Source organism: Arachis hypogaea, chromosome 9, assembly GCF_003086295.3.
Source record: "Arachis hypogaea cultivar Tifrunner chromosome 9, arahy.Tifrunner.gnm2.J5K5, whole genome shotgun sequence".
Taxonomy (NCBI): Eukaryota; Viridiplantae; Streptophyta; class Magnoliopsida; order Fabales; family Fabaceae; genus Arachis; species Arachis hypogaea.
In genome coordinates, this window is record NC_092044.1 from 96,112,653 (window position 1) to 96,126,125 (window position 13,473).

At 40.9% G+C, this 13,473-nt stretch overlaps 1 long non-coding RNA gene across 2 annotated transcripts; it reads right to left on the reverse strand.

Moving 5' to 3' along the window:
* Window positions 1–472: 472 nt before the first annotated feature.
* LOC140174993 (uncharacterized) lies at window positions 473–1,697 on the reverse strand. Of its 2 annotated transcripts, XR_011865163.1 has the most exons (3): window positions 1,296–1,697; window positions 1,074–1,175; window positions 473–945 (listed from the first exon to the last, which is right to left on the reverse strand). It is a non-coding gene; the product is annotated as an uncharacterized lncRNA (long non-coding RNA). The 2 variants fall into 2 exon arrangements; XR_011865162.1 differs by lacking the exon at window positions 1,296–1,697 and having other exon boundaries at window positions 1,074–1,289.
* Window positions 1,698–13,473: the final 11,776 nt, after the last annotated feature.

The window sequence follows — 13,473 nt, forward strand, 5'->3', positions numbered from 1 at the left end:
TAAAAATCAGATCCCACAACCATTACTCAAAAATTCACCATAAATCTTATATTTAATGAAAAGATCTCAAACTCTCCCATTCAGTCCCAATTATTCCCAAGTTTAACCAGGACTTGGTTCAACGCAATTCCGATCATCACAGAATTAGTTACAATCTTTCGAAGTTACTGTTTTCACTTAAAGGTAATGCAGAAATTCAGATTTTAAGGCTTAACTTTGAAAAATCATAGCTAAATCTTCAGTTAATACGAAACCTTCAAATTTAAATCCTAACAACTACACTTGTTAAAGTTTACTCAGATTTTAATCTCATACCATTTCGATCACTAGCAAATTACTAGGCCGTCCTCAAAGTAACCATTCTATTTTGAAAACCAGATTCTTAATAATAGTTCAGTCTTTTAGGCCCTAATTCTTCAACAATTCTCAATCCAGTATCAAATATATCAAATGATTATCTTAGTCTCAACCATTTATACATAATCAGTCAAAACCACAATCCTCTACTAATCTCAAGTCACTTTCACAGCCATAGCAATATACCAAACAACCATTTCAACAACCAACAATCAATAATTCAATCATCTACCATACATAATTACAATCAATTCAATCACAGCACCAAGCACAATCGCAATCACAATCCAACATTCATATAATCAATTAATTACTCAGCTATTAATACTATTTGCAGTTATTCAGTAAACCTTTTTGGCATTCCTAAATTAAAATCATTTTAAACCCCCTACCTCGATGTCGCAATCGCATACTTAACGTAACAACTTCCTTCCCTTTTAGTTTCATGGCAACAGCAGTGACTCTCACGCAACTGGAACGGCAGAGGCAGTAACCAGAATAGCAGCATTGTTAATCATCACAGCAGTGATCGGGGTTGTAACCAAGCAAAGGATTCAAATTGGGTGGAAATTAAGAGCAATCACAGCCCTGGGAATTTCAAGACAGGGCACATACCAGAATCAACTCGAAACAAGTATAGCAGTGACAATAAAATGTGTTATTAGACAATGATCAAGGAAAAGATCAATCCAGAATTAAAGTAGCATCAGACTCACCAATAGCAACTCTAACAGATTCATAATAGCATCAACGCCGGTATTCCAAATAATAGCAGTAGAGAAACAGGTGCAGCAAAGGGGCATGAACGACGGGGTCGACTAGGATCCAGATTGACGGTGGAGACAACAATACAAAACAGGAACATACACTATTGTATTCAGAATGAAAATATAGTAGAGAAATAAAATCGGGAAGCAGAGCACGAGCAAGAGTGTTACAGTTTCAAGAATGGAATTGGGAACGCAGGGGAAGCTGCTGCCGGGTATTTCAGTGGCGCCTCCCTTCAAGCTCAATGATGATTGAACTGTGACGGCGAGCTCCCTTCAACGGCAGCGCTAACGGCGGTGTGCGGCGTTGGCAGCGACGACTCCAACACGGTGACAGAGGCAGAGCTTCTTCTCGGTCAGCTGCTTGCAGCTCACAGTTTCCTCCCAACGTCGTTCTTCCTCTCCTCTTCATGGTTCTGCTTCCGACGGTGGTGACACGTGTGACGGGCTCCACGGCTGCGCGGCGCAACCTCCTCCCTCTCCGTCGCGAGTTCGTCCCTCTCTCTTTCTCCTGACGCTCTTGATGACGACGGCTCCAAGGTGGCAGCAGGAAACTCGAAGGCGTTCGGTCTCCACAGCATATGAAATAACCAATTATAAAAATTACATAAGAATATTAATTAACATAAACTCCAAATATTAATAGAATAAATCGTAACTTTTTCAGGATAAAAGTTACTTAAATTAATTGTACAATTCTTTCTTATTTTTCAATTACTAAAATTATACAAAATATTCCATTATATAAAATTATTTAAGAATCTTAATTGATTTAAAATAAATTATCTCCGAATCTATTTAATTATTTCTAATAAAATAATTTCTAAAATTATAAAGTTTAAACTTAATAAAATAAAATCACAATTTATTCATAATTAGATTTTCAAAAATGCGGGATGTTACACCTGCCATTCATGAGCTCTGATGAGTATTCTTCCTCTGAAGAGGATGAGTATGTCACTGAGGAGCAAGTTGCTAAATACCTTGGAGCAATCATGAAGCTGAATGACAAGTTATTTGGGAATGAGACTTGGGAGGATGAATCCCCTTTGCTCACCAAAGAACTGAATGACTTGTCTAGGCAGAAACTACCTCAAAAGAGGCAGGATCCTGGGAAGTTTTCTATACCTTGTACCATAGGCACCATGACCTTCAAGAAGGCCTTGTGTGACTTAGGGTCAAGTGTAAACCTCATGCCCCTCTCTGTAATGGAGAAATTAGGGATCTTTGAGGTGCAAGCTGCGAAAATCTCACTAGAGATGGCAGACAATTCACGAAAACAAGCCTATGGACTTGTAGAGGATGTTCTGGTAAAAGTTGAAGACCATTACATCCCTACTGATTTCATAGTCCTAGAGACTGGGAAGTGCATGGATGAATCCATCATCCTTGGCAGACCCTTCCTAGCCACAGCAAAGGCTGTGATTGATGTTGATAGAGGAGAGTTGATCATTCAAGTGAATGAAGAATCCTTGGTGTTTAAGACCCAAGGATATCCCTCTGTCATCATGGAGAGGAAGCATGAAGAGCTTCTCTCAAAACAGAGCCAAACAGAGCCTCCACAGTCAAACTCTAAGTTTGGTGTTGGGAGGCCACAACCAAACTCTAAGTTTGGTGTTGAACCCCCACATTCAAACTCTAAGTTTGGTGTTGGGAGGTTCCAACATGGTTCTGAGCATTTCTGAGGCTCCATGAGAGTCCTCTGTCAAGCTAGTGACAATAAAGAAGCGCTTGTTGGGAGGCAACCCAATGTTTTATAATTAATTATTTTCTTTTGTTATTTTATCTCTTTTGTAGGTTGATGATCATAAAAAGTCACAAAATCCATGAAAAAAGCAAAAACAGAATGAAAAACAGGAAGAAAAACAGCACACCCTGGAGGACGCACCCACTGGCGTTTAAACGCCAGTGAGGTTAGCTGGTGGGCGTTTAACGCCCAGTCTGGCACCATTCTGGGCGTTTAACGCCAGAAAGGGGCACCAGACTGGCGTTAAACGCCAGAAAGGGGCAAGATGCTGGCGTTAAACGCCAGAAATGGGCACCAGCCCGGCGTTTAACGCCAGAATTGGCTCAAAACGTGTTTTTGAATGCCACTTGGTGCAGGGATGACTTTTCCTTGACACCTAAGGATCTATGGACCCCACAGGATCCCCACCAACCCCACCACCCTCTCTCTTCTTCACCCATTCACCAATCACCTCAACACCTCTCTCCCAAAAACCCCCCACCTATCAAATCCCACTATCATCTTCACTCCTTCATTTTCACACACCTTAAACACTACTTCTTCTCCCTTTTGGCCGAACACAAAGCCCTCTCCATCTCCTCCATTTCTTCTTCTTCTACTCTCTTCTTTCTTCTTTTGCTCGAGGACGAGCAAACATTTTAAGTTTGGTGTGGTAAAAGCATAGCTTTTCGTTTTTCCATAACCATTTATGGCATCCAAGGCCGGAGAAACCTCTAGAAAGAGGAAAGGGAAGGCAAAAGCTTCCACCTCCGAGTCATGGGAGATGGAGAGATTCATCTCAAGGGTGCATCAAGACCATTTCTATGAAGTTGTGGCCTTGAAGAAGGTGATCCCCGAGGTCCCTTTTTCACTCAAAAAGGGTGAATATCCGGAGATCCGACATGAGATCCGAAGAAGAGGTTGGGAAGTTCTTACCAACCCCATTCAACAAGTCGGAATCTTGATGGTTCAAGAGTTCTATGCCAATGCATGGATCACCAAGAACCATGACCAAAGTGTGAACCCAAACCCAAAGAATTATCTTACTATGGTTCGGGGGAAATACTTGGATTTCAGTCCGGAAAGTGTGAGGGTGGCGTTCAACTTGCCTATGATGCAAGGAGATGAGCATCCTTACACTAGAAGGGTCAACTTTGATCAAAGGTTGGACCAAGTCCTCACAGTCATATGTGAAGAGGGCGCCCAATGGAAGAGAGATTCAAGAGGAAAGCCGGTTCAATTAAGAAGGCATGACCTCAAGCCCGTGGCTAGAGGATGGTTAGAGTTCATACAACGCTCAATCATTCCCACTAGCAACCGGTCCGAAGTTACCATAGACCGGGCTATCATGATCCATAGCATCATGATTGGAGAAGAAATAGAGGTTCATGAGGTTATAGCCCAAGAACTCTATAAGGTGGCGGACAAGTCCTCTACCTTGGCAAGGTTAGCCTTTCCTCATCTCATTTGTCACCTCTGTTATTCAGTGGGAGTTGACATAGAGGGAGACACCCCCATTGAGGAGGACAAGCCCATCACTAAGAAGAGGATGGAGCACACAAGAGATCCCACTCATCATGAGATCCCTGAGATTCCTCAAGGGATGCACTTTCCTCCACAAGACTATTGGGAGCAATTGAACACCTCCCTAGGAGAATTGAGTTCCAACATGGGACAACTAAGGGTGGAGCATCAAGAACACTCCATCATCCTTCATGAGATTAGAGAAGATCAAAGAATCATGAGGGAGGAGCAACAAAGACAAGGAAGAGATATTGAGGAGCTCAAGCACTCCATAGGATCTTCAAGAGCAAGAAAGAGCCGCCAACACTAAGGTGGACCCGTTCCTTGATTTTCTTGTTCTTTATTCTTCTGTTTTTCGAATTTTATGCTTATGTTTATCCATGTTTGTGTCTTGTGATCATTAGTGTCTTAGTGTCTATGCCTTAAAGTTATGAATGTCCTATGAATCCATCACCTTTCTTAAATAAAAATGTGCTTAATTGATAAAAGAAAGAATTGCATGAATTTTGAATTTTATAACAGTTAATTATTTTGATGTGGTGGCAATATTTTTGTTCTCTGAATGTATGCTTAAACAGTGCATATGTATCTTGAATTTGTGGTTCATGAATGTTGGCTCTTGAAAGAATGATGAAAAAGGAGACATGTTACTGAGGATCTGAAAAATCATCAAAATGATTCTTGAAGCAAGAAAAAAAAAAGCATTTCTATTCAAAAAAAAAAAAAGAAAAAAATCGAAAAAAGAGAGAAAAATCGAAAAAAAAATTAGAGTGAAATAAAGAGTTGTGATCCAAGGCAAATAAGAGTGTGCTTAAGAACCCTGGACACCTCTAATTGGGGACTTTAGCAAAGTTGAGTCACAATCTGAAAAGGTTCACCCAATTATGTGTCTGTGGCATGTATGTATCCAGTGGTAATACTGGAAGACAGAGTGCTTTGGGCCACAGCCAAGACTCAATAAGTAGCTTTGTTCAAGAATCATCATACTTTACTAGGAGAATCATTAACACTATCCGGATTCTAAGTTCCTAAAGAAGCCAACCATTCTGAATTTCAAAGGATAGAGTGAGATGCCAAAACTATTCAGAGGCAAAAAGCTAAAAGCCCCGCTCATCTAATTAATACTGATCTTCACAGATGTTTTCAGAATTCATTGCATATTCTCTTCTTTTTATCTTGTTTGATTTTCAGTTGCTTGGGGACAAGCAACAATTTAAGTTTGGTGTTGTGATGAGCGGATAATTTGTACACTTTTTGGCATTGTTTTTAGTATGTTTTTAGTATGATCTAGTTAGTTTTTAGTATATTTTTATTAGTTTTTAGTTAAAATTCACTTTTCTGGACTTTACTATGAGTTTGTGTGTTTTTCTGTGATTTCAGGTATTTTCTGGCTGAAATTGAGGGACCTGAGCAAAAATCTGATTCAGAGACCAAAAAGGACTGCAGATGCTGTTGGATTCTGACCTCCCTGCACTCGAAGTGGATTTTCTGGAGCTACAGAAGCGCAATTGGCGCGCTCTCAACGGCGTTGGAAAGTAGACATCCTGGGCTTTCCAGCAATATATGATAGTCCATACTTTGCCCAAGATTTGATGGCCCAAACCGGCGTTCAAAGTCACCCTCAGGAATCCCAGCGTTAAACGCTGGAACTGGCACCCAAATGGGAGTTAAACGCCCAAACTGGCATAAAAGCTGGCGTTTAACTCCAAGAAGAGTCTCTGCACGAAAAATGCTTCATTGCTCAGTCCAAGCACACACCAAGTGGGCCCGGAAGAGGATTTTTATGTCATTTGCTCATTTCTGTAAACCTTAGGCTACTAGTTTTCTATAAGTAGGACCTTTTACTATTGTATTAGTAGACTTTGGTAGCTATCTTCATTTTTATGCTATCTTAGATCACTGGGAGGCTGGCCATTCGGCCATGCCTAGACCTTATGCTTATGTATTTTCAACGGTGGAGCTTCTACACACCATAGATTAAGGTGTGGAGCTCTGCTGTACCTCGAGTATTAATGCAATTACTATTGTTCTTCCATTCAATTCCGCTTGTTCTTTATCCAAGATATCACTTGTTCTTCAACTTGATGAATGTGATGATCCGTGACACTCATCATCATTCTCACCCATGAACAAGGTGACTGACAACCACTCTTGTTCTACAAGCGATCAAGGCCCTAGTGAATATCTCTTGGATTCCTGATTGCACGATGCATGGTTGATCGCCTGACAACCGAGTGCTCGTCTGACAAACGAGCCAACCATTCCGTGAGATCAGAGTCTTCGTGGTATAGGCGAGAACTGATGGCGGCATTCAAGAGAATCCGGAAGGTCTAACCTTGTCTATGGTATTCTGAGTAGGATTCAATGACTGAATGACTGTGACGTGCTTCAAACTCCTGAGGGCGGGGCATTAGTGACAGACGCAAAAGAATCACTGGATTCTATTCCGGCCTGATTGAGAACCGACAGATGAATTCCGCTATGCTGTGACAGAGCATATGCAATCGCTTTCACTGAGAGGATGGGAGGTAGCCACTGACAACGGTGAAACCCTTGCTTAAGCTTGCCATGGAAAGGAGTAAGAAGGATTGGATGAAGACAGTAGGAAAGCAGAGAGACGGAAGGGAAGGCATCTTCATGCGCTTATCTGAAGTTCCTACCAATGAATTACATAAGTATCTCTATCTTTATCTTTTATGTTATTTTCGTTCATCACCATTACCATTTGAGTTTGCCTGACTAAGATTTACAAGATGACCATAGCTTGCTTCAATACTAACAATCTCCGTGGGATCGACCCTTACTCGCGTAAGGTTTATTACTTGGACGACCCAGTGCACTTGCTGGTTAGTTGTGCGAAGTTGTGTAATGCCATGATTTTGAGCCACCAAGTTTTTGGGGCTCATGACCGGGGATTATGAGAGTTGTGAAAAAGTATAGTTCACAATTTCGCGCACCAGCTAGGACTTTTCTTCTTCCGCTATTGACGGGTTCTGTAGTACCTCCTGGATGAGGCTTCTGTTGTTGCCCCCTGGTTTGGTGCTGGCTAATTTTGAAAAGGCATCAGCTCGGGCATTTTGCTCACAAGGTATGTGTTAAATTCTATATTCCCCGAGTTGTCTGAACTGTTCTTTGGTTTTATCCAAATATTTTTTCATGGTCGGATCTTTGGCTTGGTAGCTTCCTGTTATTTGTGAGGTTATGACTTGTGAGTCACTGTAGATGTTGAGTTTTTGAGCTCCAACCTCCCTAGCCAGCTTCAAACCAGCTAATAGTGCTTCGTATTTTGCCTGGTTGTTTGAGGCCGGGAATTCGAATTTAAGGGAGAGCTCAAGTTGAGTTCCTTGGTTGCTTTCGATTATCACACCCGCACCGCTTCCTGTTTTATTCGAGGATCCGTCTACGTATATGTTCCACTCTATGGGGATTTCCGGGGTGTCTGTGAATTCTGCGATGAAGTCGGCCATGTGTTGTGATTTGATGGCTGTCCGCGCCTCGTATTGGAGGTCGAACTCAAACAACTCGATTGCCCATTGTAGGATTCTTCCTGCTAGATCTGTTTTCTGCAATATCCCTTTTATGGGTTGGTTGGTCCGAACTTTAATGGTATGCGCTTGGAAATATGGGCGAAGCCGCCGTGATGTGAGGATCAGAGCGTAGGCAAACTTTTCTATTTTCTGGTAGTTCAGCTCAGATCCCTGTAGCGCTTTGCTAATGAAGTAGACGAGTTTTTGCCTTGTTCGTCTTCTCTGACTAGTGCTGAGGCTATTGCCCGGCTCTCTACTGTGAGATATAATATGAGCGGTTCTCCTTCTCGTGGCCGAGATAGGATAGGTGGCCGTCCTAAGAACTCTTTGAAGTCTCGGAAGGCTTGCTCACATTCCGTCGTCCATTCTAACTGTTTTCCCTTTCTTAAAGTAGCATAGAAGGGGAGAGATCTTATCGCGGCTCCTGCTAAGAAGCGGGATAGAGTGGCCAGCGTCCCGTTGAGTTGTTGTACTTCTTTGACACAAGTTGGGCTCTTCATGTTGAGTATGGCTTGACACTTGTCTGGATTTACTTCAATCCCCCTTTGTGTGAGCATGAAGCCCAAGAATTTGCCTGCTTCTACTGCGAAGGTGCATTTTGCGGGATTGAGCCGCATGTCGTGTTTCCTAATAGTGTAAAACACTTGAGCCAGGTCGGATAATAATGTATCTTCGCTTTGTGTCTTTATCAACATGTCGTCTACATAAACTTCCATGGTTTTCCCGATGTGATCTGAGAAAACTTTATTCATTAGCCTTTGATAAGTAGCTCCTGCGTTCTTGAGACCAAAAGGCATCATGATGTAACAGTAGTTTGCTTTCGGCGTTAGGAATGAGGTCTTTTCTTGATCTGGCGGATACATGGGGATTTGGTTGTACCCTGAATACGCGTCCATGAACGAGAGATACTTATATCCTGATGAAGCATCTACTAGAGCGTCGATGCTTGGGAGAGGGTAAGGATCTTTTGGGCAGGCTTTGTTGAGGTCAGTGTAGTCGGTGCACATTCGCCACTTCCCATTTGACTTTTTCACCAAGACGACATTTGCTAGCCATAGTGGGTATTTGACTTCCCTTATGAACCCGGCCTTTAGTAGCGCCTGTACTTGTTCTTCCACAGCTTGAGCTCGTTCTGGTCTGAGTTTTCTTCGTCTTTGTTGTACCGGCCGGGATCCCGGGTAGACTGCCAATTTGTGGCTCATTAGTTCGGGATCAATACCTTGCATGTCGGCAGCTTCCCATGCAAAGAGATCAACATTATCTCGTAGGAACCGTATTAGTGATTCCTTTGTGTCTCCTTTCAGGATCGTGCCAATATTAGTTGTTTTATATGAGGTGTCTCCAATCTGGACTCTTTCTACTTCTCCATCGGGTCGTGGTCGGAATTCTTCTCGCCTCTGAACTCCACCGAGCTCGATTGTGTGGAACTCTCTTCCTTCACCTCGGAGGTTTAGGCTTTCGTTATAACAACGACGTGCCATCTTTTGATCTGCCTTTATTGTAGCTATCCCTTCCGCAGTTGGGAATTTCATACATAGATGTGGAATTGAAACTATTGCACCGAGTTGATTTAACGTTGTCCGACCTATTAAGGCATTGTAGGCTGAGCTTACGTCGACCACGATGTAGTCTATCTTGAGTGTTCTGGATTGGTTCCCCTTTCCGAAGGTTGTATGCAGCGATACGTATCCCAGCGGTTGAACTAGGGCATCTCCTAGTCCAAACAGGCTATTCGGGTACGCTCTTAGCTCTTTTTCTTCTAGACCGAGTTTGTCGAAGGCAGTTTTGAATAAGATGTCGGCAGAGCTTCCCTGGTCAATTAGTGTACGGTGAAGGTTGGCGTTTGCCAGTATGATCGTAATGACCATGGGGTCGTCATATCCCGAGATGATTCCGGATGCGTCTTCCTTGGTAAACGTGATTGCTGGGATGTCTTGGGCTTCCTTTTTTCCTTCGACGTGGTACACCTCTTTGAGGTGTCGCTTACGAGATGATTTGGAGATTCCTCCTCCAGCAAATTCGCCGTGTATTATGTGAACGTGTCTTTCCGGTGTGCGAGGTGATCGTTCAGATTGTCCAACATCCTCATCCCTTCTTCTTTTTCTTGGTTCGTCATCCCGATTAGCCAAAAACCGATCTAACTTTCCTTCTCGTACTAATTTTTCTATGACGTTTTTCAAGTCGAAACATTCGTTGGTGGAATGCCCTCGAAGTCGGTGATATTCACAGTATTCATTCCGATTTCCCCCTCCTCTTTTGCCTTTAAGTGGCCGAGCTGGAGGGATTTTTTCCGTATAGCAGACTTCTTTGTAAACGTCTACTAAGGATACCCTAAGAGGGGTGTAGTTGTGATATTTCTTGATTTTCTCTCCGGAGCGATCTTCCTTTTTCTTGGATTCTTTGTCTCGGTAGGCAGAACCGGACCTTGAGGTTTCGCCAAGTCGAGAATTTTTCTCCATGTTAATGTACTTCTGCGCTCGTTCTTGTACTTCATCTAGGGATGTCATGTATCTTTTTGATATAGATTGGCTAAATGGTCCTTCTCGCAGGCCATTTATGAGGCCCATGATGGCAGCTTCTGTTGGTAGATTTTGTATGTCCATGCATGTTTTGTTGAATCTCTCCATGTAGTTGCGAAGACTTTTTCGGTCTCCTTGCTTGATCCCGAGTAAGCTGGGTGCGTGTTTGGCTTTGTCCTTTTGTATGGAGAATCGAGCCAGGAATTTTTTGGCCAGGTCATCGAAACTCGAGATGGATTTTGGAGGTAGGTTGTCGAACCATTTAATGGCTGTCTTGGTGAGGGTTGTTGGAAAGGCTTTGCAACGAACTGCATCTGAGGCATCGGTGAGGTACATTCTACTTCTGAAGTTGCTGAGATGATGGTTGGGGTCGGAGGTACCGTCATATATAGTCATATCCGGAAGCTTGAAATCTTTCGAAATTTTGGTTTTCATAATTTCTCTGGTAAATGGATCTTGATCTTTCTGAGAACTATCCTCCGTGGATGGTCTAGTAGCTTTGGTTTTGAGATCAGCTTCGAGTTTTATAAGCTTATCTTCTAATTCTCGGCGCCACCTTATTTCCCGGCGTAGATCTTCTTCTTTTTCACGTCGATGTTGGGCTTCTTTCTCAAGTTGCTCCAATCGATTTTGAAGTGTTTCTATTACTCCTGGATTTGATGAATTTTTGTCTCCGTGGGTTTCTGGAGTAGCTTTGAGTATTGTGTCCGCGTTTTTATGCGGCGTTCTGTCTTCCAAACCTGAATCGTGGTCGTTGTCATGGTCATCCGCCATGTTAATGGGATGACTTCCAGGTCCTCGGCAACGGCGCCAATGTTCCGAGGGTTACCTGAAACTGTAGGTCGATCTCGGATGAGATCTTCTGTGTTGATCGGAGCCGACGCGTCTGGCAGGTGTACGGCGGCCGGAGCTGGTGTGTCTGACTTGTTGGACTTGGTGGTGGTGCTGATCCTTCGTCCCCAGAGGGTGGGGGGTACCTGCAAGGGACTCCGATGCTTAAGTTAGCAAGGATATTAAGCAGGTATTGAGTAGAATCAGAGTATGAGTTATACCTGGGTGCTCCAGTGTATTTATAATGGTGAGATGTGACCTTCTGTGGATAAGATAAGTTAGTTATCTTATCTTATCTTTATCTTATCTATAAATGAGGTCATCTTTAAGGGAACCGCCTTTATCTCTATGGGCTTGGGCTGTCCTTGGATTTGGGACGTGTTCCTCTATTTGGGCCCTTTGTTTGGGCTTTCCTGTGACTTGGCCGAGATCTTTGAGAAGAGGTCGGGTTGTCCTGACCTGAAGAGGTCGGTCGCTTTGTCTGTAGAACATCCCGGGTCGGACAACTCGACCCAGGGTATGAACAGGCTCTTTATAAATTACTAGGCCTGGCCTATTATTCAGCCTGGCCTGGCCTGAAGCCTGTTAAAAGGCCTGATAATTTTTTTTTACATAGATAAAAATATTATTTAAAGAAATTATTTTTTAATAAAAATAGTTATATGTAATGTGTCATATATTTAATATTTATAAAAAATTTTAAACTTTTAACGTATTTAAAATATACAAAAATATTTATAATAAAATATAATAAATTTAAAATATCTCATAATTTTATTAATAATAAAAATTATTTATATATTTAATTATATTTTAACAGGCCCAAGCAGGCCTGACAGGCCTATAAGGCTAATTAGTAAGCCTGGGCCTGGCCTATTAATGTATTAAGGCTTATAAAAGAGTCTAGGCCTGTACCTATTTTATAACAGGTCAGGCCAAACACAGGCCAGACTGCAGACCCCTGGCAGGCCGCCTGGCCTTTTTCCACCCCTAGCTATGTTATATAAGGAAAATTTTTGTTAGATATCATGAGTCTCTAAAATGGTCTGTTTGTGTTACGATTGTGGAGTGCATCGAAATATTTATCTCTCAAAAGTCTCCAAACTAATTATCTTTGGTATTATTTTCATTACAATCAAATAATATAATACAAAAAAATAAAATCTTAAATTTCTAATGAAATAAAAATATCAAAATTTATTAATGTAAACAGTGTTGATCATACAGTAACATTTAACATGTAATGTTGATTTAAAATAAAATGTTAACTTTTTATTTATAACTGATATTACTACTAGTTATACTATAATTTTCATTATTATAAAAATAAAATAATGCATGAAAATATATGAGAAACCAAATATAATTCAGTGTAATATTGATTTAAATATATTAATGTAAGAAAAAAGTTTCAAAGAATGATGAAAATGGGTGTTGAACCCAAGTATATAAGTTGGAAGCATATCATTTTAACCAATTGAGTTAACTTGTTTTTCTTTGAGATAGAATGACTTACAAAAGCTTCCATTGTCCCAACAAAGCTCCGCCAATGATTGAATCGAACCAAAAAAATGTATGTAAATAAAATAAAAACTTATATAAATATTACGATTGGTAGAAAGAAATTAAATATTTGAAATTAATATAACTCAGTGTTACTTAGTGAACACAAAAGTACACTAACAAATTTTAATAATTTTAATAACATACATCGAAATATCAAATTTCAAAAGTATACTAACAAATTTATATATTGTATAGTTGAAGTTAAAGAGGGTGACGGGACCATGACCCACTCAAATTAGGAATTGTTCCGTCACCGGAGGTGGGTTAGACCGTTAGACAACAAAATTTCATATGCGTTTGCAAGTTAGACAATTTAGACAATTTAGGCACTATAAAATTCACTTTGAAAAGATATAAACTTCATTCAATATTAGTATTTTCACCTGTAATAACATCAATGGAAGATTAATATTTTAAAACTACGCTAGCTTTATCCTGACGTTATATGATATGGTACAAAAAATGATAGAATCAAACTTTTTTAACGAAAATATCGACAGAGGGAGAACATCACGGTCTTCGTATAAAAAATAAATAAAAAAAATACGATTTTGAAGTAGTATTTTTAATAACAGAACGTCATCGGACACATTTTGGTTATAAAATTAGTTAATAATATATAAATATATAGCACATAATATAGCATATTTTAATGT